The sequence below is a fragment of the Sciurus vulgaris genome, assembly GCF_902686455.1.
Source record: "Sciurus vulgaris genome assembly, chromosome: 5".
Classification (NCBI taxonomy): domain Eukaryota; kingdom Metazoa; phylum Chordata; class Mammalia; order Rodentia; family Sciuridae; genus Sciurus; species Sciurus vulgaris.
The window spans coordinates 122171464-122199402 of NC_136465.1; the positions used below are offsets into that span (position 1 = coordinate 122171464).

Genomic DNA, 27939 nt, shown 5'->3' on the forward strand with positions numbered 1-27939 from the left:
AATAATTCCCGTTTCGAAGCATTACATCATTTGATAAATTAAAATGGAAATAAATTATTTACAAATTAACCTTTTTTGTTTTGTTTCTTCCTATTTCCAATGTTTTGTGCTGTTTTCTGTTCTCCTTCTCCAGTGGTATAACTTTATCTTCCCCTCAGAGGGGTCTGGTTGATTGGCTTTAATGCTAACACCGATTCCCCCCACGTCTACCACCCGCATCCCTCAAAGATCCTTAACTAAAAAACAGCTTAATCCTTTCCCTCGGAGCTCACAATGAGTACCTTCTAGTTTCTCTCATTCTTCAGGTCTCCTTTGCACACTTTGCTCACCTATAGATTGCACACCTCCTTGGGGGTATCTAAACAGAGCTACCACACCTGTCTCTTAGGTTAAGCGCACAAGTACTTCGCTTAAAGCACTAGAGGGCTGATCGGGAACAATAGATCTCACTTGGTTACAACTAAAATCCGAAGTGGAGTTACTCAAGCCATAGCGAAAGGGTCTATAGCATTGACAGCGGCTTGGAGCATGCTCAGTCCCTTCACCGGGCGGTGTCCCCCCCACCCCCACCCCCGCCGCACCCCACCCGGCTCCCGGCGGTCCTCTGACACAACCTCCCCCGGAACACCCCCCGGCAGCCCTGGCACGCGCTCCTCGGCACCCACAAGGGCGTTCAGCAGCGCGCCTCCCCTCCCCGCCGCTCCCCTCCTCCTCCGGCTGCTACAGGCGAGGACACGTCAGGGGACATAAATAAATAAATAATTCCATTCACCGGGTGACAGCGGGGCGAACCGGCTGCGATTGGGCGGGGGAGGACCAGGAGCTGCAGCGCCCACCCTGTGCCAGAGATCAGATAAAGTAAGTACACCCCGGGAAGAAGGGAGGAGGAGGAGGAGGAGGAGGAGGAAGAGGAAGAGAAGGAGGAGGCGCTGGCGGAGAGGGAGGCGAGCTTGCGTCTGCAACCGGAGCTGCCCAGGGAGCCGCGTGTGTACAAATAATGGCCAGTTTGTGACAAAACGCGCCAACGCACAGTTTGCCAGTGAGCCCTTATATAGGCAAAAATCCCTGAAGCTGCCGCCGCAAAAGAACTCTGGTCCGCCCGGCGCTCGGAGAGCGGGGCGGGAGCGGCGGGGGACGCGCACGTGGGGCTGTGGGCCTTTGGGGTCCCGGGAGGGTTGCCCTGGGTGTTTGGGGCTAGGAGCTGCCAGAGCTCTTGCCTTTCGGACAAACGATCCTCGCGGTGCTGCCCAGTTTCCTTGGCCCACGGGACTCTGGGAGCTGGTTCCTGCCAGGCGTGTCCCTTGTGCGCGCCTCACCAGCATCTTGACCCTGAGCCCCTGAGCACCTTGGAGTGGTGTCGTTGCCGCAGTAGGTGGAGACGGGTACTGAGAATGCGTGTAGGGAGCGGCTTCCCTTTTAGCAGATGATCAGGAGGCTAGGAGGAAGGGACGAAATGTTGGGGAGTCGTCTTCGGTTGCGGTCCGCTGGAAGCATGGCGGAGGAGGAGGCAGATGGAAAGGTGGATGCGGATGAGGCTTGTGGCCGAGCAGAAGGACTGCACTGACTTGGCAGGAGCTAAGAAGGGCCTGTGCCTTTCCTGTGTATGCTTGGTTTCCTGGGCCGCTGCGCCACGCTTGGGGCGTCAGGCCCAGCCAGGTAGCTGGAGAGGCTGGAAACCCTGGAGCCTGCTCACGTGCTAACTGCCTCCTTACTCTGCGGATGCTGCCTGCAGTGCCGCTGCGCTCTCCATCCTTTTTCTCTTCTATTTGCGCGCCAGCAAGATTGCCTACTGCCTTGGAAAGGGCAGTTTTGCCCAAGGCCACTTTCTCTCTACTGCCAGGGAAGGGAATTTTGTGGTTCCACCTCAGGGAAATTAAAACACAAACACAAATAGACACACCACAGGAGAGGAAACTAGGGGCAGTGTCTCTACAAGTGTTTCTTTGACTCCCTTTCCTGGAGAAGTCGGACTGGGTTGCATTAAGTGAGGCTGTTTAGAGGCGGTAGGAAAGCTAGTATTTCATGTACTCCTCCCTTCTCGGGTCCAAAAGGAGACAGAGCAGGGGAATAAAAATAGCAGGCAATGATAAACGCGAAGTGAAAAAAGACTGGGCAAGAGGAAGTCGTGGGCACAAATGCCCTTTCTTGGCACTACGGGCTTTATGGCTAAACCCAGTCAGAGCTGGGAAGTTACAAACTTGCAGCATACAGGTTAGCTTGAATGTGCTGTATCATTGGAACCACAAGTACTAAATGTGCATTTAGTGGAGTGTGACTAAAAAATCAGAGTTGGGTGGGGGCTGCAGAGGCCAGGGCAGATGAGGGTTGAATAAGGTGACTCATGTTAGTCCTGATGAAGCAATCCTAGCTCCACTTTCTGCTTCTGAACACATTACATTTAAATCAATCTAAGTGAGAGGGCAACTGAAGGATTTCAGTGAAAGTATGTTATAACAGTAGTCAACTCAGTGTATTGGGTAACAAATCATAAAGTCAGAAACTACTTTTTGCAAATATTCACAATAATAGTGTCTAGTTACGTGCTGCTCTTAAATTTTAACACTAATTTCAAGTATCCAAATTTGTGAATCCTATAAATGCTCAGTTTGTTTATATATATGCATTTACTCTTTTATGATATTCAGCTTATATTTTTGGCCTTGAGCCCTTCTATAAGGAAGGAGGGCAGAGTGAACTAAAGAAATGTCCCTTGTTCAGTTGCTGATTTCTGCACTTTTTGAAAGAGTAAATTACTTAATAGTCTGGGATTTTTTTTTCTTATCCATAAAATTGAATTGGTAGTATCTACCCTGAAATATTCTTGTGTGGAATAAAGTGAATGGAAATACCTAAAACAAAGGCCAACTATTTTTGAGCCTCTAAAATCATTATTATCCCAAGCATCCTAGTAGAGTAAACAAAATGAGTGGGATTGGAGTTCCATTCTTAAGAATGGAACTAGTCATTCAAGTTAATCCTCCCATTCCATTTGTTTTTTGGTTTTTCATTTCTTTCCTTTCTCAATGAAAGAGGATACATCCCAAATAACCTGGACATAATTCAGCAGTCGTTTTAAGAAATGTTTGTAAGATCTACCAAAAGGCAAATTTAAGAAGGGTCCCTTGTCTTAGAAATCTCTGTATTCACCCCATGCTTTGTTCATTGAGGATGACCATGTACAAATAAGTAATTGAAGGTTTTCTCCCCGTTCCCAGGGGAGTATGCTCCTTCTCTGAAGATTATCTTTGCCACTGAATTGATTTCTACTTTTTGAGAGAGGAGATTAAGTTTCCATGTCTTATATACTTTGAACAGATCCACTCATACCCAGAAACCCAAGAATATGGTAAGTTGACATCTCTAGAAGGCTCACCATATTCTAGATATTGTGTTTCTGCTATGAGGTAGATCTGTCCATATTCGTGTTTGCAGTAGAGGAATTTAGGCACAGTTACATGACTTGTCCCAGTGGAAAAGCTAATGTCATAGTCCATTTTGTGTTGTTATAACAGAAAGTCTGATGCTGGGTGATGTATAAAGAAAATGATTAATTTGGCTCACAATGCTGGAAAGTCCAAACAGTATGGCAGGCTTGTCTCGAGAGGGTTTCCTGGTGGTGTCACAGTATGGCAGAGAAATGAAATTGGAAGGAGGTCAAGCACAGGCCTTGGAAAAACCCACTCTCATAGCAACTAAACGGTCCCCTGCAACCTAAGCCACTCTTCTCAGATAAGCATCAATTCCTTATGAAAGTGGTGCTCCCCTGACCCAAAATGCCTCTCAGAGGCCCTACCACATTTGAAGACCGTTTTTCTGTGGGACCAAACCTCAACAAGAGTTTGGATGGGGACAAACCATCCAAACCGTATTAGAGCCACAGTGTCTAGTAAGTGACCAAGCAGGGGCAAACACCCAGGCAGTCTGTCGGACTTTAGCCACTACATAATACAACTTTTGCCTTGTATGAAGCTAAACAAGGCCAGATTGTTGTGTTCTTTGTTGCTTAGTGCAGTGTCTAGCACATGGTAGCACCAGAATCTGATTATAGAAAGAGTGAAGGAGCGAGGGAGGCGGAAATACAAGGAAAGGGAGGGAGAAGGAAATAAGGAAGGAGCAAACTAAGTGTCTCCTCTGTCTTCAACTCTGAATGACAGGAAATGCCACATAGACTCTGCCCTGAGGACGAGATAGTTGAGGCTCTTAGAAAGATTCCTTTGCCATAAGGCCCATTAGTATGAATTAGAAAAGCACTCTCTTTGGGCTGAAAAATTAGCAAAAGGTGTCTTTACACTAGATACATCAAATATAAATCTAGTTAAGGTGGATAAGAAATAGAAAAAAAAAAAAAAAAAAAACCACTACATTCAGGGACTGTGAGTTTAAATATCACTTCATAAGCTGGTTGACTTTGTCTTGTTCAGCATGGGGATAGAGCTCCTTAGAGTGTCCTGAATACCAAAGGGAAAACACGTGCCAAGTGCCATAGACTATGTCTGACAAATAGAATGACATGCAGCAACCACTAATTTCAGTCCTTTACTGTTCTTGGACTCTATTTCTCCAAACCATTTCATGGCCCCCTCCTGGTTCCCACATCTGGAAGTAATCTTTGTTCATCTGAACTGCCTTATAACTTGATTTAGGATGCTCTTATTCTCTTTTACCTTCCACCATAATTCTTTGGGTAAGTATCTTATTTCTCTTCCATAGGCTTCATGGTCCTTGAGAGTAGAGACCATATCTGATTCATCTGGGAAGCCAGGTTACTGAACAGGGCAGAGGTAAAAGCAGAAACTCAGAAGTCTGGCCTGTCCGGGTTCTGATCTCAGCTCTGCCACTTAAGCATTAAGGGTGAATTGCTAAATGTCATTAAATCTTGGTTTTTCATCTATAAAAAAGAAAATAATAACTACTTTTACATATTGGTTGTAAAGGTTGAGATAGTGTCAGTGAAATAGCACTTGCCTAGAAATAACTCAATACATGGTTGCTAGTTTGGACTATTAAATATTTGGCCTTAAGGCTTTTAGGGTGCTATAAGGATCACTGGCTTATTCTTAACAGATTTTCAAAAACTCTTTGAAATCCCGAGCATCCCATTAGATGACATAACAGTGTTGAATTGCATAATTAACCACTAAATGGACTCCCCCTGAGAGGTCATCCTGGTTTGTCACAGGCTTTCTTAAAACTGTTTAGATCAAAGTGATTAGGCAATGTGTTAGAAGACAACTGCACACTAATTCTTGGTGAGTAATAGGTTGCTTTCCTTTTAAACGGTAGAAAAAAAAAAAGGCTCTTTTTTAATTGCTCCCTTGTATGGTGAACCCAGGGGCCTAATCCAACTACTTGGGACATTTAGCACTTTAGAATAGCCTAATATGGGTCATTGTTTAGAAGAATAAATCAAGTTTACCACACATATTTGACAACTAGTAAATATGTAGCATGGTATGCACATTCATATATGAACTATAATAATCAAGACTACTGGAAAAAACACAAGTTAAACAAATTGAACTTAACTATAATAAAACTAGTCCAGATAGACTGACTAGTTGGACTAATTTTTACTTGGGTAAAAATGCACTAGAGACATTTTCAACATATTCACAAATCTCAGTTTTGATAAATGATGCAAATATTTTTAGAAATAATTTTCTTGACCTGATACCAAAACTTTCTTGCAAATGTTTTCATTAATATTCATTGAAATCCCTAAGGAGTTCATGGAAATCCAACAAGTCATTTGAGTGACAGCTATAAGATGCTGGTATAAAGATTTTTCTGTTAATGGGTTTGTACTGTTTAGAAGGTTTCACAAAATGTCTGTGGTTTAATTATAGAAACCAGTGACTAATTTTTGGTAATGCTTGGCATTAAAAAAATGACTTTCAGTTGAAAATATTTAGTACTAGTGGTGGACACAAGTGAACATTTGTTTAGATAAAGATCTGTATAAAATGTTGGTGTTTTATAGAAAGCATTTTATACTTTCTCATCTAATAATACAATGATATGTATTATTGCTTAGTTTTGATCCCTAATCATATTTTGATTAAAGCTTTTGGGGGAAGAATCATATATTAGTGAGCTTTACATTACTATAATGAAATACCCAAGGCCACTAACTTATAAAGAGAAAATGTTTATAATTTAGCACACAATTTGAAGATTCAAAGTCCAAGATGGGGTGGGGTGAGGGTGGGGTGAAGGTATGTGGGGGTTAAGGATAGATTTGACGTTAGGTTAAGGATAGATTTGACCTTAGGTGAGAGTGGTGGATAGAAGCACATCATGGCAGGAGTGTGTGTGTGTGTGTGTGTGTGTGTGTGTGTGTGTTTGTGTGTGTGTGTGGTGGGGGCAGGAGGCAAAGGGTCACATTTCAAACCAAAGCAGAGTGAGAGAGAAAGGTGTGGGGGAAGGACTAGGGATCTTTAGAAGTCAGATTGTCATAACAAATTGTCAAAGATTAGGTGGTTTATAAACAACGGAAATTTATTTCTCACCATTCTAGGATTGGGAAATCTAAAATCAGAATCATGGTTGAATGCTGTTGAGGGTTAAATTCCAGGCCACAGACTTCAGCTTCTTATATCTCAAGTGGTAGAAAGAGGGTGAGAGAGTTCTCTGGAGCCCCTTTTATAAGAGCACTAATCCCATTTATGAGGGCTACTTACTTCCCAAAGCCACCACCTCTTAACAGGATGACCTTCCGGGTAGGATTGCAAAATATGAAATTTGTTTGGTGGAAGGCATAAAATACAAAACCAGTAAGAAGATCTTTAAACAATATGAATAAAACTTTGATTCTGAAAATGACAGACTTTTGGAGCCAGGACATATAGGAATTTAAGAAACGTAAAAGCATCTGACTTTAGCCATTACATAATACAGCTTCTGTCTTGCCTGAAGTTAATCAAGGGCAAAGACTGTTGGATTCTTGCTTTAATGCAGAGCCTGGCACATGGTAGTACTGAACATTTAAAGAAAGAGTGAAGGAAGGAATGAGTGCCATCCCTGTTACTAGAGCTTTTCATACCTTGGCTCATTAAAAACTTACAGTAGCCCAATGAAGTATACGTTCTTTTTCCCATTTTACAGAACAGAGCCCCAAGGGATAGATAGAAGCAAATAATTGTCACATTGGGTCCTTAACACCAGCCTTTGTCCTCCATATGCCAATAGTTTCCTGTCAGTCTTCGTAATAATAAAAAAAATTTCCCTCTACATTTTAAAATACCTCTGAGTAGAATGATACTAGATATTGGCCAATATGATCACATTGAGAATGTTTAAGGAAATAAATTTATCCTTGGGATCAGCATATCTTCAAATAAAAAATCATTTTCTTTTTTCTCCAAGGATAAAAGAATAATCTTGTATGAAAACCAATTTGATTTGAAAAGATGAATTCTTTATTTATAAAGTCTAATAAATATTATCATTTAATAATCCTTGACCTCCTGGCTTCCAGATCTTCATTTGCTTTAAACTATCAGCACCTTTTGGCAAAGTTGGAACCTGCTGCTCCTTGAACTCCTCCTTTAGCTTCTGTATGATTCTGGTTCTCTCTGACCGTTTTCACTTCACTTCCTATTCAGTAGAGTATTTGTTCCTCAATTTCTGTTTTTGGTTTTTCTTCTGTCTTTATTCTGTTGATTGGTGGAATTTCTCAGTGTTTGACCTTCATTTTCTGCTGGGTAGGAATAACTCCTGTTTTAGTCAGCTTTTCTACCACTGTGTCTAAAGGATCTGACCAGAACAATTGCATAGGAGGGAAAGTTTATTTGGGGGCTCATGGTTTCTTAGGTCTCAATCCATAGAGAGCAGTCTCCATTCTTCAGGGCTCCAGGTGAGGTAGAACTTCATGGTGGAAGAGTGTGGTAGAGGGAAGCAGCTCACATGGTGATCAGATAGCAGAGAGAGAGAGAGAGAGAGAGAGAGAGAGAGAGAGAGAGAGAGAGAGACTCCACTCTCCAGATACAAAATATATACCCCATAGCCATGCCCCCAGTGAACCACTTCCTCCAGCCACACCCCCACCTGCCTTCCTCCAGTTAACCTCTCAGTTAATCCCATCAGGATTAACTGATTAGTTTAAGGATAGAACCCAATCATTTCTTCTCTGAACCTTCTTGCCTTGTCTCACACATGAGCTCTTGGGGGACACCTCACATCCAAACCATAACAACTCACAAGTCATGGTCCTCAACCTTGACTTTCCCTCAAGCTCTAGGCCTCTCTAGATATTTCCAGATGTCTGCTGGATAGCTCCCTTTATTTTGCTGCAGAAATCTCTGATACCCTGTGGTCTCTCTGAACTTTCTGTGTCTCCGTCCTTCCTTTTCTTTTACCTCCACCTATTTCAGTGGTATCAGCATTATGCTAGTCTAGAAGTTTTGGAGACCCCTTTCCTCTTGCCTTGTATTTCTCAGTCAGTCTCTAAGACCTCATGATCGTACACCCACGACATACATGTCTTCAGATATTCCCACAGCTGCATATCTCCCTTACTATATTAGTAACATTTGGGTGACTCCCAAGATCTTGGACCAAAGGACCAACATTTCAGTGCCTGCATGAAGCAATTCAACAGCTTTTCCAGGCCCAGCTCCAACTGCCATCATATGCAAATAAAATTGAACTGCCCTCTGTTCCTCACTCATTCTCATTTTATTCCCTGCACCATGTTTTTGGTCATGTTCTTTCACCTCGAAGTGCTCTAACTTCCTACCATTTCCATTTCTAGTTTTAACTTCACCTTCAAAGCTACTTATATTAAAATTTCCTCTGAAGCCTCTGGATTAGGTAAAAGAAGTTTTCTAAAATTTCAGTACATTGCATGTATAACACCTTATTTGTTCCAAACATACTTATTATAGTTACCTTTGTATTGTTTGTATAGTTTCTCACTATACTTTAGATTTGTGGATGTCATGGATAAAATAATAATATTTGTGTCTTCTTTAGCAGTTTGGTGAATTATGGAATTGGAATAAACTTAGTGAAATCTGAGTGTTCTGACTTTCATGTATGGTTTCTATGTTATCTTTGGCATATTTGATAACCACAATTTTGGGGTTTATTTTAAGTATATACATAATATACAGATGGAAGCAGTTTATTTTTTTAAAAGGCAGTTCCAACTGGGACTAAATTCCTTTTGTTCTAAGGTGTTTACTCAGCTCTTTGGGGCTGAAATAAATCACTTTTCCACTTGAGTGGCAGCCTATACATACATTTAGCATATTTAGTTTTTCTACCTGTCCTTTATGTGACTTGGTTCTTTTTCAGGGCTTTTGTTTTTTGGAGGCAACTTTAGAAAAGTCCAAAAGTATACAGAATACTTCCTGGAATACAGTGGTTGTTTATGAATGTAAATATTTGAGCCATTGTTCATGACACAGCTGATCAGCAATACACTCTTTTCAGGTGAATTCAAGTGGCAATCAAAGTGTGTGTAGGGATCCTCTAGAAGACCCTCTTTGCCATCTCAAGGCTGAACATTTTCTCTCTGTGGCCTTCTGTGTAGTGAATTAAAAAATGAAGAAACCACTAAAATAGAGGAAATTTAATTTTACATTTTGATTACAATTGGAGATTAGCCATTCAATAAAACTATCCTCCTTTGTAGATTAATAGAGTCAGAGGCAAAACAACGAATGTACCGTGTATGTGTATAATAAATGAGTTTAAAGGTAGTAGACCAAAGGAGTACACTATTAGATAAAATTACAGAGTTAACCTTTGTGTAAAATTAATTTGCTGTTATTGAACACTTCTGTATGTTAGGCATCCTTTTAGTACTTGCTAGGTTTTAACAAATTTAATCCTCAAACCTTTCTGAGGAAGCATGGTTATTGCCTCATATTCCAGATGAGAGCATTAGCACACAAGGGTGAAACATCTTGCCCAAGGTTACTCATCTTCTTATGGGAGGGGTCTGAATTTCATCTATTCACCACATACGACTTTCACTCTTAGTATTTTCAAATGCTTAGTGCTTCAGTGAATTTTAAGACATTCTAAAAGAAAGAAATTTGAGACTGTCTAAAAACATTTTTAACTAGTTGAAGAGATTAGTCAAGTATAATGGGGTGGGTCTGTTAAAGCACACTGACAGGAATAATTCATCTTCCTTACCATTTGAATGAAGTATTTGGAACGAAGGTAGGAAGCTTAGAGAAAACATTGACTTCTTATGAACCAAGGGGCGGAGGCTGGGGAACCATTATGGACCAAAGAATAATAAATATGAGATGCCCTCCCTTTAGCTTGGTCGCAGGTGGTAGGTGTAAATGTGTGTGGGTTGGCAGGACTCCTAAGGATGCCCTGGGTTGTTGGTACCAGTGGGTATATGAACAGAGTGGGATCTGAGAATCCTCATGGATACGTATATGTCAAATCTACAGTGAAGGGGGATTTTGAAGAAAGCCTCTGACATGTTTCAAGCCAGAGAATGCAGTGTCTTAATCAGTAGTATTCATCTACTGTGTTGTTCCAGATACTGTTCTAAACGTTAGACAGATGACTGATAAAACTGGTGAGTCCCTTTTAGTCTTCAGTCACACAAATAGTCAGACATAGTCTTGAAGCAAGATTGAACAATTTATGTATCTGAGCTCCATAGAGCTCAGGGAACTCCAGGGTCAGCTCCCTGTAGTGTGTTTCTTTCTATAGTTTCACTTTACTCACTTCCCCTTTTCTCCCCCTCCGTCTTGCATGTTAGATCAGAGGCTTTGAAGGTATGCAGGTAGACCTCCATGAATTTTGACTCAGCCACTGCTAAACTGTTTGACTAAAATCATGATTTAAATTTCCAGAGCTAAGTTTCCTCATTTTGAAAGTAGTTAATAAAAACTATTTATGGTTTGTCATTGGAGAATAAATAAATAATGCTGGAAGCCAATAAATGGATAACATAATAATTTCATTCTTATCCTGCCTATGTATTTGGTGTGTTTTCAGGAAGCATGTCCTTATTCCTAAGGAATTCTATTTTCTGCACCAGTATTTATGAGTTATAATATTTCAGTTTACAACCAGAACCAAGTAGGATGTTCAGAAAACAAATAATATGTTGACTTTACAATAATATGCATCTTTCTAATATATATAAAATTCTGGCTTTTGAACATATAGAACACTCACTGTTGATATCAATGCTGTGAAAGTATCTAAGTGCTGAATTTTTTACTTAGCTACAGAGTTAGTAGTGTCAGTTGGGAGTATATGCCAAGTGAATTTTAAGATAGGAATTCCTTAGTTTCCACTTAGATATAATTTGTGCATATAAGCACATTTAAAAGCTGCCACAAAGAAAAAGACATTTGTCTTATGACTTTAGAGGTATTTGTTCACATTGAAACATACACCAACATGATTACTGATAATATTCATTTATAGATAGGAAGAATAAAGACTCAGTATGCTGCCTGTTTTTATGAAGGTTTTGTTGAAGCATAGCTATATCTGTTTCTTTCCATATTTTTCTGTAACTGTTTTCCTACTATTGGAGAGTTAAGTAGTTCTGACTTAGCCTGTAAAATCTAAAGTATTTACTATCTGGTACTTTAGAAAAAAATATGTGTTGACTAAGCTTTAGGATTTAGGAAGAGGAACATTTCATTTTGTGATGGAGAAATGAAAGAAGGCTTTAATTAAAGAAATGGAATTTGATTTGGAGCTGAAAGATGGAGAGTCTTTGGTTAAGTGAAGAGAGGAGATGCCCCAGGTAGGTGTCAAAACTCAAAATTGGAAGCAAACATCAATAAATACAAGTCTGCTGAAATATAAGTATACATTACTACAAATACTTTATATAATGTTAAAACCAAAGTACTTTTTAAAGCATTTACCCAGAACACTGGTCCTTAAACTTGATGAAACACATGACTCAACGGATAGACTATTTTAAGAGTTTTCTTTTACTCAACAATTCATGATGCTGAAGTATAGTCATTTGGAAAATCACTTATCTAGTAGATTTATTACTTTGATAAAATTGATTATTTTCTGTTGAGGGCAGAGACCACTTTTTTCTTCCATGTTATTTCTATTTCTTATAAACTGAGGGAACAAAGGGCATAACACCAATATTTTTTTCTAATCACTACTTACAATAAAGTAAATATGTTATATCGAACACACAATCAGCACTGTGACAAGAGATTTTCATACTTTTTCCCAGTAGAATCTTAAAATAACCCAGTGAAGTAGGTGCTCTTATTCCCATTTAGTAAGAGAATACTAAGGAATAGATAGAAGCAAATAATTGGCATAAAACTAGAAAACTAGTAAGAAGACTGTCTTTATACAACATGACCAAGAAATCAACCCCTTGAGAATCCCATGCTTTTAGATCTAGGACTTAAATAGAAATATAGTTTTAGTAATTTAAAAAAGTGAAGATTCCGATTTGTTCTATCATGTAACTAAGTTCTTTTCTATTCAGAGCATTGTGCCATATCTAAAAAAGTTGAGTCAGTTTTTACTACAAATGCTTCTTTTTATTGAAAATACCAACTTCCTTTTGGTGTGTGTGGTATTGGAGATTTAACACAGGGGCACTCTACCACTGGGCTATGTCCTCAGCCCTTTTCATTTTTTTTTTTTTTTTTAATTTTGAGACAAAGTCTTCTTATGTTTCCCAGGCTGGCTATTCTTCTGCAGTCTTTTGAGTAGCTGGGATTACAGTGTGTGCCACCACCTGAAGACAATATTGACTTATAATGGGGCCAGAACTTGGTGTATGTCTCTCAGTTTTCTTTCTCTGTGACTTTGTACAACTCTCTCTCTCTTTGCTTTGCTTCTTAATGTTCAGTTGTTGATAGTTTTCTCCCTTTTCTTCCTTTTTCTGTCCTATCCCTTTCTAATAGTCATGTAGGTTCCACATATCTGTTGCATAGAATCTTTGATGAATGTAGCTATAAAGAGCTGAGTGTATTTTCCTAAGGCAAGAACTGCTTCAGAGGAAAGAGAAGAATCAATGAAACTTAATACCAGTAGTCCCTGCTTATCCCCAGGAGATATATATTCCAAGATGTGGATGGCTGAATGTTATATGTACTATGATTTTTCCTCTACACACATGCCTATGATAAACTTGCCTTTCACTTTAAAGAAGTATATTGTGGATTATCTTTGGTGTATTTGAACTGCTAGCATCATTACTTTACATATTAAGGCCATTATTTAGTAAAATAAGGGGGTTTGAACATAAGCACTGCAACACTGCCAGTGGTTGATCTGATAGCCAAGAGGGCTACTAAGCGACACAGGAACAGGTTGCTCATATAGCATGGATACACTGAACAAAGGGTCCATTCCTGTTCTGGGTGGGTTTATCACTCCACTTAGAAACTACAGCACGGAATAATGAATTGTTTATTTCTGGGACCACCAGTTACTGACACCAGTAACTGAAATTCTGAAAGGTAAAACTGTGGATGAAGAGGACCAGTTTCTTTTTCTGAACTTGAGGGGGCAGAATCTACAGAACAATTTGCAACTCACTAATGGATATGGCAAAATAATAAGGAGATAGAAAAAGGTAAATGACTCAGAGGACGCCACAGGGAGTCTAAGAAAATATTAGTATGTTGTCCCTTGTGGACCACATTAGCATCTCTGTGGAGAGTAACCTGGCTACTCTGCCATGGGAGAATATTAATTATACACAGTAATGACCTGGTACAGAAGGGATCACAGACATCAGATCTAAAGATCACATAAAAATTATTTCCTTTTTTATCGTTAATTTTAAAGTAATATGCTATTAATTTAAGAAAAAATACTTCAATGAGGACATGTATGGATTTTTATGTTTTTATTTAATTTTTATTATTAACATAAATTTATTACTCTGTCTCACTAAGAAACCTGGGTCTGTTATCTACATTTGTTTTCAAATGTTTCCCCAAAAGGGACAACACAATTCTAAAAATGTCATCAATCTAGAAGTTTAATTATGACTATTCATTGGGATATATCAGTGTTTATGATCAAATTTCCTCTGCATATTTGGTCTCTAACTTTCATTTAAGAGTGAGTGTTCCATCTAAATCTTTTAGTCTACAAGCTATGTTGAATTATTTCACATTTTATTAGTCCTTTTATTTTACTTGTTCTTGTCTTTAAGCAATAATACCTAATGTCTGCTCACCTATACATTCAGATAATGACTTGTAGTCTATAAAACCTAAATTTAAATGCAAATTTATTTTTGGTACTCTTTTAGTGACTGAAAGATTTTCAAGATGATTTACACACCCAGATTTTTGGAATTAACACAGAGAAAAACAAGGCAGTGTGACAGAGACAGGGTCATGGGTCTTTAAGTTGGATCACTTGGTATAATCCTGAAAGTCATCTGATATCCTGAACAGTCTTATAAGCTGGGCATTTGCATCACCAATTTAGAATGGAAATGTAGCCTTGGATGGCCCAGGTGGATTAGGTAACATGACTCTATTTCCAAAATCCACATATTGCTCGGTATTTCATATTTTCTCATGTAGAGTTGGATCCTCCCTTCGCTTTTGCACACACAGTATATGAGAGAGTTAAATTATGGAGACAATAATACATAAATACCTAGGATCCTATTCTTGTAAAATATGCTCATTTAAAAAAAAAGCCATTCTAAAAAAATTGTATGTTTTAAATGTCAAAATCATACCTGAAAGTCTTCTCTAAGAAAGAAGCAAACAAATGAAAAACCTCAAAGAATAATAAAAATGTTGTCAAAATGTTATTTTGCACTTTACACACATAATCCTTCTTTCAAAAAGTGTTAATTCTATGCACTGTATGTTGGAACAGATGTCAGTACCAAGAAATTAGGTAGACATAGATAACATTGTTAAATTAAGGCTTTGTGTAATCACTGAAATCTGTTTTACTCCTCTGAAGTATTTGAATATACTTTACCAAATAGGTACATTCAACTCCAATTATACCTTAATAAGAAGACTATCTACATCTAAAAACATCTTAGTAATAATTGTTTCATTAAAATACCCAGAACTTCATTATGATTTCAAATTCAATGTAAAAGTTCATTAAACCCATTTCAAAGCAATTTAGGAAGTTCTTCATTGTAAACAACTTAGGTCTTAATGCTAGCCCTGTGATCAGTACCTTGAAGAGGGTGCCCTTATAAAATTCTAACATACATCTTTGAAAATGAGTTAGTAATATGTAATTCCACACTACATGATTGAGATAATATGTGTTCCACATGTGAGGCACTTGAATTAAGTAACACTGTACTTTGTTTACCAAGCTTTGTTTAGTCAGTTCAGGCTGCTATAACAAAACACTATTGACACACAACAAAATTTTACTTCTCACAAGTCTGGAGGCTGGGAAATCCAAAATCAAGGTCCTGGCAGATTTCCTGTCTGGTGGGGGCCCACTTCCTGGTTCATAGACAGGTGTCTTCTTTTGTCAACTCACATGGTAGAAGTGGCAAGGGAGTTCTCTGGGGTCTCTTTTATACAGGTATCAATCCCATTCATGAAGTCTTCATCCTCATGACCTACTTACCTCCTAAAGGCCCCACTGCGTAATATCATTATCTTGGGGTCGAGAATTCAACATGTGGATTTCAAAAGGACATAAACATTTAATCTGCAGCAAGGTTTTATAGTGTTTAATACTCTTACAATGTGAGTGGGACTTTACAGTTGACAAGAGAATTCTGATTCCTGCATTGCAATTAAAGTAGCCCTTTTTTGACCTCAAAAAGATGACCAATCAAGAAAGTATAGAAAGGACTGGGGATATAGCTCAGTTAGTAGTGTGTTTGCCTCACACAAGGTACTGGATTCAATCCCCAGTGACCCCACCCCATGCACACACAAAAAAGTGTGGAAAAATGATCAAGTAAAAGATACATACTACCCGCTGAATGGCCATTGATAGGGGAGAGTCAATGAGGAAAACGGGAAATGCACCATCTTTAATTGAATGTCTTTATGGAATGGTCAAGAACATAGATCCATCTATTTTTCAGACATTTCATACTATTTGAACAGTAACTTTTACCAAAGCCAAGAATCTAAGACTAATAATTCAAACAGGAGGGAATTATATAAATCAGATATTATTGAATTCATGTGAACTCTTTCATAAAAATTTTACTAGAGATTCCAGTTGAAAAGGTGCTAGAATTACAATCAACAGCCTTGTTTAGGCCCTTACTGAGCTAAATATAATATTCAAATAGAAAGTCCATTTGGTTCTTTAAGCAGCATATATTCCCAGTCTCTAGGGGTGAGACACACTTTTTCAGGGACTATTTTGGTTCTTGATAAGGACCGTCTTTCGTAATCAAACCATTAATGATTTTAAAGGAAGTGGTTTGGATGTGCTTTCATGTTATTAAAGGATATAATGTAAGATGGGTTTAGTGCCATGATTCTTTATTATAGAATCAAGCTTTATTTTGAAAAATCATGTATTGTTTGCTTATCCAACTGCAATGGTTTAACTGTGTCTATTCCAAAATTCATATGTTGAAATTTAATAGACTATATTAAGAAGTGTGCCCTTTAAAAGGTGATTAGGTAATGAGGATTCCTTTTTTCATGGGTGGAATTAAGGCCCCATGCAGCTTTTGGGCCTCTTGCCCTTCTGCCTTCCACCAAGAGAGGACACAGCCTTCCATCCTAGGAGTATGCAGGAGAGAGAAGGGCCTGATCCAGACACTGAACTGCCAGTGCTTGGATCTCAGACTTTGCAGTTTCCAGACAGTGAGAAGTAAAAGTCTTGTTTTTGTAAGTCTGTTGAATTTTACTGTAGCAGCGTAATCAGACTAAGACAAAAGCCTTCTCCTTTCTATGTCCCTGGGAAAGCTCTCAAATTACTAGAAATCTGAAACTAAAATCACACATAATGATGTAAGTTCAAAATTTTTCAGTTCTCTTCCTTCCTTTCTTCCTTTCTTTTTTCCAGCACTGGGAATTGAGTTCAGGGCCTTTTGCATGCTAGGTAGATTCTCTACCACTCAACTACACCCCCTTCCTTTTATTTTCAATTTTGAGACAGGGTCTTCTTAAGTTGCAGAGGCTGGCCTCAAAACTTGAAATGCTCTTGCCTCAGTCCCCAGTAGCTGGGATTATAGGCATGTGCTACCACGCTCAGTTTATAATTTTGTTTTAAATATGGCAGTGAGCAATAATAAAACCCTTCTCTTTCTTCACTTGACATTGACTTTTACCTTTTGTTTCTATACTATCTCTTTTAAGAGGGATTCTTCTGATAGGTTTGAAAACAGGTGTGTGAAGAGACTTATGTGTCAAGATTGGCAAATGTTCAGAAGCTGGGTTTGCTGCCTCTGTGAAACCAACACACTATATAGTCACAATTAAACTAATACTGCACCTGCAAAGTGACCAGGCTTTCTTCCCTTGGTGCATTTCATGCTCTTTAAAGTGTCATGGATGGTGTTGCCATTGTGCTAGAAATTTGCACCTGGCCAATTGTTGAAAATTGAACCAATGAACACGAAGATGCTTGTATAGTTGCCTCTGTTTTCTTCAATTCATCTTACTTATAAGAGATTAGAATTTATTCCAGAGAACTCCCAAGTGCCAGAGAGACCAAGAGGGAGACTGTTGGAACCTGCATGTTGCCTTGTTTTGCACCCTGACCTGGTTCCTGCTCCATGACTTAACTCTGTTGGATCTTGGCATCAACTCTGGCCAAGACCTGGTGACTGTTCTCTGAAATGCCCTTCAGTTTTACTGGAAGGAGAAACTACAAATAACAGTCATGGGAACCTAACAGTTTCCAGAAGCCAGACTGACAAAGAAAAGCATAAAGGACAAGCAACAGCATGATGCCTCAAGTAACTGGCTTGTTGCTTTACCACCCTGGGCCTGTAACCTTTAGGTTTAAATAGAGTAGGCGTTTCATTGTAGGGCATTTTACTTGGCATGAAATAAGAATTGGAGGCACTTATTAAAGACCTTATTGAAGGTGGAAGTGCCTTGATAATACTTAAATAACATCATTTTGTAGATATCCTTTTTTTGCTTCTGACCAAAGCATTTCATCATTTACTTGGAGCAAAACTAAACAAAATAAGACACCAACAATAAAAATCATTTGTTACACAATTCAGACATTCTGGGTTGACCACTTAAAGTGTTTAAACTCAATTTATTCTTTATGATTTTTTTCCTTAACTTATTGCAAACTTAATAGGCATTTTGGTTTTTTAATGAAAAAAATGAGTGATTCCTTAGTTTTTTAATTGTCTTCAAGTCAGCTGTTCATGAGAGTAAAAATAAGGAATGTTCAAAAGAATAAGGAAACCAGACTAAGTCACATTTAGTCTGGAGAAAAGTATAGTTCATGGAAATCAAAGAAATTTCAACATTTCCAGAGGAAGCCACTTACATGAGAACTATGATACATGTGAATATTTCCATAGTTTTCCTAACATTCATTATTTAAAAGTAATTAGAACTCATTTTTACTATTACACTTAACAGCATATTTTGTAGCATCATTATCCAGTTAAAATCATATTCTATCTGAGAATTCATTTAGGATAGTGATGTTTTATAGGTTTTAGTTGTTAGATGTTATGGCATAAATACATTCTTTGACTGACTTTATTAATAATCTACATTTTCTAGTGAATAATATTTTGATTTAATATTGTGGTATGAAGAAATAGTAATTCTTTTTAAAAATATAATTGTTAGGCCCATTTCTTCATTAAATATGGAATAAAAAGATAAGCTTCCTGTATTCTATTCTGCAAGCCTTTAGGTATGTGAATATAGTATTTCAATTAGTCCTCAGTTCTGAGATTTATAAAGGCAAAAAATGGTTCTTATTAAATATATATACCTTATAATTCATTAACATTAATGTACTCAATAAAATGCTACTTGGTTTTGGACAGGTACAAAACCCGATCTGTAGTCTATACTTAGGCAATGCCTTAAATTAAAAACTTCAAAATTTGACATGGATATCATTTTTAGAGAACTTTATGGCATTGTAATTTTGTAGAATACTGTTTAAGAGACATTGTCATGAAGAAAGATCTTTGTCTTTATAGGCAAACTACAATTTTGCAAGCATTATTTATAAAGCCTTGCATATACCTGAAGTGTAGTTAAATTTGGATTTGATTTTCACTGTTCTAAACATATTACATATTCTCAAGTGTTTTAAAATACATACAAAGTAAACACTGTCCCCATTTTCAGAGTAAAATAATAAACACCAGGATCATGTGATTTATTAAAATTTTAATATTGATATAGTAAACAGTAATAATAGCACAAAAATAAGTGGATTATTGGGTTGGGAACTAATCCCAAAATTACTCTGTGAGGTCATTATGGTCATTTTATTTACTATTGAAAGAATCACTTTGTCTTCCTAACCTTGGTGTTTTAGGAAAAGCATTTTCTTTTTTCTTTCTTTCTTCTTTTTTGGTTCCTTTATTTCTATGGATTGCACCATTTTATATCTCTATATATAATTCTACATAAATTTCTAAAATTTTGAAATCCCCTGTTAGTAAAAGCTCTTAATTACTGAACTCTATCTTTATCTTACCATTGTTAATATCTGACAAATTTTGTGTAAAACCTCTGATTTTTGCCTCTTGGGAGCCTGATGTTCATTATATATTGCAGAATATTATGAAAAAACACTGAAATTGTTCCCTGACATATGTAACCCAAATTATCTTTTATAGCCATAGTATTGTAGCTTGTAACCATATGGTTGTATTGCTTAATTATCAATAACATTTATGTTTATCTGCTACAGAGTCAACATCCTGTAATCATTTTTCTCACCATATTCTAAAACTTTATTCCATATACAACATACTCATACATTTATTAAACTTCATGGCTAACATAAATTGCTAGGTAATTATAGATTTGAAAGTATGACTACCTTAGTGGGTTTTTTTGCCAGTTATGTCTCATATTATCTAACTTCATTCTTTCTAGCATGACTGAGACCTATGAAATTAAAAAAAAAAGCTGCTGTATTTAATAACAGGATGAAAATGGTGAATAAAAGTTACCTATATTCAAGAAGCTCAAGAGCAAGTTTTCTAATTTTGACTAATTTTTGCCAATCTGCTAAAACAGCCCATTTCCTTGCATCCATCAAGGTAATGAAAATAAAGATGATTCAATGCGTATTCTTTTAAAGTAGAATGTTTCCTTCCTCACACATGACTATAGTCTTAATTGTTCCTTACCCACACTGCGAAGGTACATGATCTTTCCTTTTTAACAGTTTTTCTGATGATACATACACATAGATGTTAAGGTCAAGAATTTTCACAGAGAATTGCGGTCACTAACCCCATCATCTTCTCTGCCTACAGATCACTTTTTCTCTTGATTTTGTGGAAATCACATTTTTACAATGAAATTTTGGCATAATAGACAATATCGTTGATAATATAAATGATATTTTACTTGGATATTAGCTTAATTTTCTATGTAGAATTTTATGCTGGTATAATTTTGCCATTTTTATATTCTTGTTTATTCCCATTTGTAACACGGGATTATGAAGAAAAATTCTAGAGATGTTTTATTTCTCAACTATTCTAAAAACTCTACATCAGATGCATCTAATGTGAACATTTTAACAGTTGGTGTGACTTTCTTTAACATGAAGATTTTACCAAATACTCTCTATTCCAATGGACATTTAGCCTTTACCTCATCTGATTTACAACACGTGGTTTTTCCTTCACAGATGTGTAGGATTCAAAACAAAATTAAAATTCTAGATTCCCACTAAAGACTTCGGTTCAATTTAGTATCTTGGGTTGTATTATACAGTCTTTTTGTATAAAATAGAATCATGTGATCAAAGAAACTACAAATTATGTAGCCCAGTTTTTTATGCAGTGAGTTAAACCTACTGATGGGAAAGTGACAAAATGCTTCAATTAAGTTTTCAGGCATTTGGTCAACCCACCACCTTACAGGCAGCTCATTTCTTCTTAGCCACCTTCATTTCTTCATGAATTTACTTTAATATTATCCCAAGAAGGAAAGTGCTTATTAATTATATTCTTTCTTTTATTTACATTTTTATTAATCTATGAATTAGAAATACTTATACCAGAAAGTCAGGTCTTTGACTTCCCTGGTGACAAATTATAAGAGAATCTATTCCTGTCTACAGACACAGTGAAGGTAGTCAAGGGTACATTAAATAATGTGGGCTGAGTAAATCATTAGTGGGCCCTGAAGTTGGGAGATAGCCTTCTCTTTGAGCTGGTGGCTGTTCTGGCACATGGACAAATGGAAGCAGCTATTGGGTAGGGAGAGGAATGGAACATGTACACAAATCAAACCAATTCTAATGATGACTTACTTTTTTATTGGTGTGCAATAATTATATAGAATAGTGGGTTTCATTGTGAGATATATATATACATGGTACCAGGGATTGAACTCAATGGCCCTTAATCATTGAACCACATCCCCAGTCCTTTCTATTCTTTATTTTTTGAGACAGTGTCTTGCTGAGTTGCCTAAGCCTTCACTAGATTGTTGAGACTGACCTTGAACTCATGATCCTCCTGCCTCAGCCTCCTGAGCTGCTGGGATTATAGGTATGCAGCATCACATCTGGCTCATTGTGGCATATTCTGATATGTATTAATGGCTTACATTTATTGAGGGCCTATTGTTTCAGGCACTAAACACAACGTGTTATCTGTATAATCTATTCACATAAGATCAGGACCATTACTTTCATTTCTCTTTTTTACAGAACAAGAATCAAGGCACTAAGTTATGAAATGACTCACTAAAATTCACAAAGTTGGTAAATACTAGAGGTGATATTTGAGACTAGATACTCTAACCACAGATTCCTCATTCAGTACTTAGACTGTATGCTTAGCATCTGAGCAGTTCTCTTTGGAGACGGAGAGGGCAGTGCCTGACAACACTTTAGCTTTGCATTTGAGTTCTACTTTGATACTTCAGGGACAAAAAAGACTGATTCCTATCTTACACATTTTAAAGGGTCACCCTAAATACAAGACAGGTTAAAAAGAAAAAAATATATCAAATTTACTTGATTGTAGTTTAAGGTGACACATGGAGCTTTCAAATTGAAGAATCAAGGACGCAGGGTGAGGTTTCTATTTTTATGCTCAGGTTTGAGGAAGCAAGGGCAGTGTGTAGAAATATGCTTGGGTAAAGAGGGTTTGATTTCCGAGAAATAAACACAGCTCATATTCTATTTGACCTCATATTCTATTTGACCTCTCTGTAGCATTTCATCTTTCCAAGTATGAGGCAGGACCCTTTCTGAAATTAGGAGTCTTCTGAGCTACAAATGAGGTAGGGTAGAGAATTTTTTTTAAATAATCAGTGTTATATGGAAATAACACTATTTCCATATATTTTATAATATTTCTATATTTCCATATTTCTAATGATTTTACAAAATATTAGAGTAATATTTTGAGGGTATTTTTTTGACTGATTTTGGGGAAAAGGGATTCTGGTTTCTATGTCCCTCCTTGAGTATGGAAATTCTAGTTTTGTGACTTTTCTGGGCAGGGAAGGGACAAGAGACAGAAGAGCAGGAGACAGAGAGAAACTGCTTCTGAGACCTTCATATGGGGGGAATGTTTCTGAACCTTACCAATACTGTTGCTATTGTTGTTTTTCCTTTTCTTTTCCTTTCCCTAAACTACATTGAGTGAATTTTAATTTCTTGCAACCATAGATAGCTACCTATGAAAAAGGCTTGATGATTCATGTTAATCTAAGTTTTGCCAATATGAAAGGACTCTTGAGTATGATAGATTCATTTTTCAGATTACAGATTCCAAACAAAATAGATCTACCTGAAAATTATCTAGTGCTTCATATAAAAACCCTTTCTACTGAAAAGTCCAAGTAATTCCTGACTTTGCAATGAGGTGCACTTATGAAGGAGGGAGTAAAATGTATTCTGCACTAGAGTGAATATTAAGGAGGTATGTTGCTCCCTGTCGGGCAACAAGGTCCGATGTACCTCCTCAGGGCCCGCCTGAGGAGAATACGGGGCCGAGCAGGATGATGAGTGTCGGTGGCAAAGGAAACACACCAGAGCTGGGAGGTCTGTCAGCGCACGAGGCACAGCAGGAATCTCGTTTATTGAGGAAATCACACAGCTTTTATGTAGGGTGGGGGCTAGGCGGGAACCAATTAGCTTAAAGGTCAGCAAGGCACGGGGGCATTCACGCAGGTGAGAGTCCCATAGGACTATATGGGAAGCACAAGCTGATCACGTTCGCGGAACTGTTGTTAACCAACCCATGATGGTGATCTGATTTATCGTCATTAACTATTGAAACCGCCTTTGAGGCCTTGATCTTGCTCACTTGCCAGGGAGTAAGGAGTCATCCTGAGTTAGTTAACGTGTCATTAGTCCCAACAGAGGTAAGTAGAAACCAAGTGACCTTATGACTTTAGGACATACCTTTGGCCCAGTGCTGCTGAGAAGTAAGAGCATTTCTCTTGTCATTTCCATTAGCCTGGAAAGTTGGTGACTAGGGCCCTTCAGATTACCCTGGTTCTTGTTTTTTTGAGAAGAGTATCTGTACTTTTACTTCCATGACAGCAGCATAAAATAAGGTGCATTTTTCCATTGTAAGAAATATAAAATAGGAAATTGGCAAGAGAAAATGATTAAGATCCTTGCAGCAGAGGAGGAAGTAGAAGGTGAGCATTTGTGAGGAAGAAAAATCAAATGTACAATAAGAATATGGCCCCAAAGAGAAACACGTGGGATAATTAATCAAAAAACAGAGAAAATATGCACAAAAGTTCACCCCCTTGAAAGTGGGAGAAATATTGACATTTTTTAATTATTCAAGATATTACTTTTAAAAAATCACCTTTCAGTAGCATCTGGGCTTATGGCATTTCTATAGTTTTTCTCTGCTGTGCAAAGTTAGCCTCGATTGCATTTTCAAGCCCAAATACAATCTGGTTTGAGGCAGGATATATAATTATCTCTGCTTAGGATCCTAGGAAATGGGGAAACTACCTGTAATATAGTGTCCATTAATGCCAACTGCAGGGACTCATTTTTAGTAGTGTTTCCTAAGAGCAAGCCTGGTTCAACACTTGGTGAACCCTAATTGACCTATGAGTCTCCACCATTGTTCTCAGCAGGCTAGACATCTATTTCTCTTATTAGGGGAGTTATATGCCTGCATTCATGACTTTGAATTTTACAGTATCATGTTCCTCTTTTATTAGGGCTGGTTTATCCCTGTTCCACACACTTATTATTCATTATAGAAATTTCTGGCTCCTCCATCCCCTACAAATACTAGGACACTGTCATTTGCTTTACAACTTCCTTCCCTGGGGAGAGGAGTCTTTGAACACCAGCCCAGGAGCCGAAGTTCAGCTATGTTAGAGTGGGTCATGTCTGTGACAACTTCTAGATTGCCTGAATTTCAGGCTGCCATCATCTTTCAATCTCCATCTGTTGGGCCAGGATCCTGGTCTGTAGTATAGACTCTTATTATTACCAGATTAAGGTTTAATCTGACTTGAATGCTTCATACTCTGTGCAAATATCTAATAATCTTCATTTTCTAATAGAATCACTATGTTACTCATGGATTCCCTCTCAGATGATAGGGATCCAAAGAGGTGCATCCTTAAGATTATTTTGTTGTGAGTATGGTTTTGTTTCAAGTTTCAAGATGCACAAATGTCTGTTTTTAAAATTTAAATTTTATTAAAATATGAAGAATTTTTTCCTATATAGAAGCTGGGAAAATGTGATCCTTGAAAATTTCATCTATTTTTTGTTGTTGGTGGTGGTGGTAGGGTAGGGATAGAAGATTTTGTTCATTCAGTGATAGAAGTTGTTTTGCTTTGAGGAAAGTGAATTTTTGTTATATTTATAGCATTTTCTCATAAGTGTATAACTCTTCTTTTTTTTTCTATTCTATCATCTAATCCCTCACAATTTTGTGTTCTTTGGTGGTTCAGATGGAAGCAAATATGAGATTGGTGGGTTTGGTCACCATCAAATGTAGCAATCAGAGTGAAGGGTAGCTAAATGTACTGTGTGCCTCCCCATACTCTACTGTGTGCTCCAAGTAAGGTAAAGGTAAATTGTTAAGTGAGCTAGAAAACTATCTTTTAATGAAGGATAAGCTAACATTAGAAGCATGCATTTAATTACATGTCAAATATTATTTTCAACCTACTCATATGTTGCTGGGCTACTATGTTACCTACTCTCCCCTTTCTTCCAGACTGAAAATAGGTTTCTGCCCCTCCCTTACTTTTGGTTATTTAAAACAGAATACAGAACTTTGTTGAGCATTCCACTCACAACATATATTAATGCAAAAGTCAGACTGTAATTATATTTTTTCTGTCATCTTTGCTCCATTCATTTTTTTAAATATATTTTTTAGATGTTGATAGAACTTTATTTTATTTACTTATTTATATGCAGTGCTGAGAATTGAACCCAGTGCCTCACACATGCTAGGCAAGTGCTCCACCACTGAGCCACAACCCCAGCCCCTTTGGTTCATGGAAATGGTTTTATATATATGTATATCTTTTATGTTTTATAGAGACACATTTTAAATGCCCTCTCTTACATTAAGACTTTCTTTTTTATTTTCTATATAATGTTTCTTGATAAACAGTTCTGAATTTTATTAGCGGAACGTATCAGTTATTTCCATTATGTTATTTATGTTTGTTTGCTGTTTCATTTAGTTTGTTGTTTCGTATTTAATATATCCTTCCCAGCCCCAAGGTCATAAAGATATGATATTAAATGTCTCTCAGAACTGCCCAATAGATTTTTCTGTACTGATAAAACTATTTTCTATCTAATACTGTCTAATAAAGTAACCACCAGCTACATGTGGCTATTGAGTACTGGAAATATGGATAGTGTCACTTGAGGAGATGAAGTTTTTAAATTTAATCTTAATTAATTTAAGTTTAGATTTAAATAGCCCCATGTGGCTATTGACTGTTGGATTGGATAACTCAGTAACAGCTTTGTTTTATCTTTTCTGGTGTTCCATCTGGTGTTCATTTTGTTGCATGGTGTGAGATAGAAGTTTAGTATCACATTTCCCCATATGGATGACCAGTTGGCCTGGAGCAATAGCTTTTTCCTACTGCTATTTTCCCTCTCTCTCTCTCTCTCTCTCTCTAAGCTTTTTAAAATTATTATTATTTGATTAATTAATCTATCCTGGAACTAGAACCTCTCACTTCCATAATCACCACAGCTTTATAATAATTTTCCTATTTAGTATTGCACACAACTCTCCTCCCTACCTTTGTTCAATTTCAGAAATGTCTTTGCCTTTCTGTGCCATTATATTTTATCTTTCATATGCATTTTCAACTCTGATTATCGAATAGAGAATAAGGGAATTTTCCCCTGAATTATCATTCCAATAAGATCTAACTACATTTCCTGAAATCAGATTTTAAGAAATCCCTCTGAATTTCAAATTACTGAGTTCATTAGTTGAATTAGTTTGTGCAAGGCTCTGTCCTTTATACTATAAAGCCCCTCCATTGAAGGCAATGAGCAATTGTTCATAAAATAGGAAAAACAGAAATCAAGAAAGTAAGAAATATCCAGAGAATAAAGAAATTAACTGAAAAGGGAAGCTGGGTGGCTAGACAATTACTTTATTTACGTTTCCTCTTGGGAAATTTTATGAACTAGGTAGTTGGACTCGAGGTTTCAAAGGCCAAAGATTCCGTGCAACAGATCACAACGTTCGAAGTCAGGCAAAGGTGAAATGTCTAGAAGGTGACATGTCCTCCTGGGATCAACAGAAGCTGTATTGCCATTGTACCAGAAATAGGCTCTGATAGTACACACGCATGCACAACTGCTCACATGCACATGCATACATTGCTGGAGACTGCAAAGAGACCAATGTATCTCTAAACTTGACTGTTGTTGGAGGGGAACAAAAAATACCTGAAAATTCTTCATATGGCTGTGCAGCCCAAGGTGGTTCTAAACATCTACAGTGTACAATATTGGATAATGCCCCAGGTTTTGGAAGAAGGAATACAAACTCTTAACTATGAATCCAGCTTAACCTAAGCTTTAAGTAACCCCCACATGATAAAGATCCAAGGAATGCACATTTATAAGACATTATTATGCAAGAACAAGAAGAAGCTACAGATAGAATCAGGCTTATAGAGACATTAGAAAATAATTTTCCATTCTGTTGCAATGCTAAATAACTTCACATTTCTGTTATACAATATAGAGTAATGGACTCTTGTCTCTGCAGGTATTACTTCAAATTCTTGAGCGAGAAAACAAAATTGCCTTTGTCTTACCTATAGATCTGAGTAACACATATATTTTTTAAGCATTGGACATGTAATGGTTAGAACTCAGATTCTGTAGATTGGTGAGGTTTGAATCTCAGCTCCAACTATTGCTAACTTTGTAACCTTGGGAAATTTTCTTAATAATTTTGTGATTCAATTTCTTCAACTATAAATGGTGTTGATAAGAATAATATTTACCTCATAGTTGTGAGGGATAAATGAGTTACTACTATATGTGAAAAGTGAAAAGTAAAAGTAATGCCTTGGTTATAGTAGCTGCTCAATGAATATTGGTTATTTTTTCTGCTTAAATTAAAGTTACCTCCTATCTCATGAGATGTTTCCTAGAGTTAGGATCATGTGATAAAATCAGTTCCATTTAAGTATGTGCCTTCAATACCATGAAGAAGCAAAAGAAAGAAAGGGAGGCAAAAGCAAATATGCTTAATACAGACAGGTGAAATAGAAGCAAAACAACTTGTGAGTTTGGAGGAAAATTATTACATGATTTTTTTACATAAAAATATATTTGAATTTTAGAGTTGTTACTTAGGCAGAT

General features: G+C 37.3%; 1 protein-coding gene across 3 annotated transcripts in view; it reads left to right on the top strand.

Moving 5' to 3' along the window:
• The first annotated feature begins 684 nt into the window (after nt 1–684).
• Nucleotides 685–27939, top strand: part of SLC16A7 (solute carrier family 16 member 7) — a 201653-nt gene continuing 174398 nt past the window's right edge. Inside the window, exons 1-3 of one of the 3 annotated variants that reach the window (XM_079142801.1) lie at nt 685–858; nt 3216–3346; nt 4711–4851. The gene's annotated coding sequence lies outside the window, so the exon portion shown is untranslated. The remainder of the gene's footprint in view (nt 859–3215; nt 3347–4710; nt 4852–27939) is intronic. The other 2 variants (XM_079142803.1, XM_079142805.1) reach the window with 2 other exon arrangements.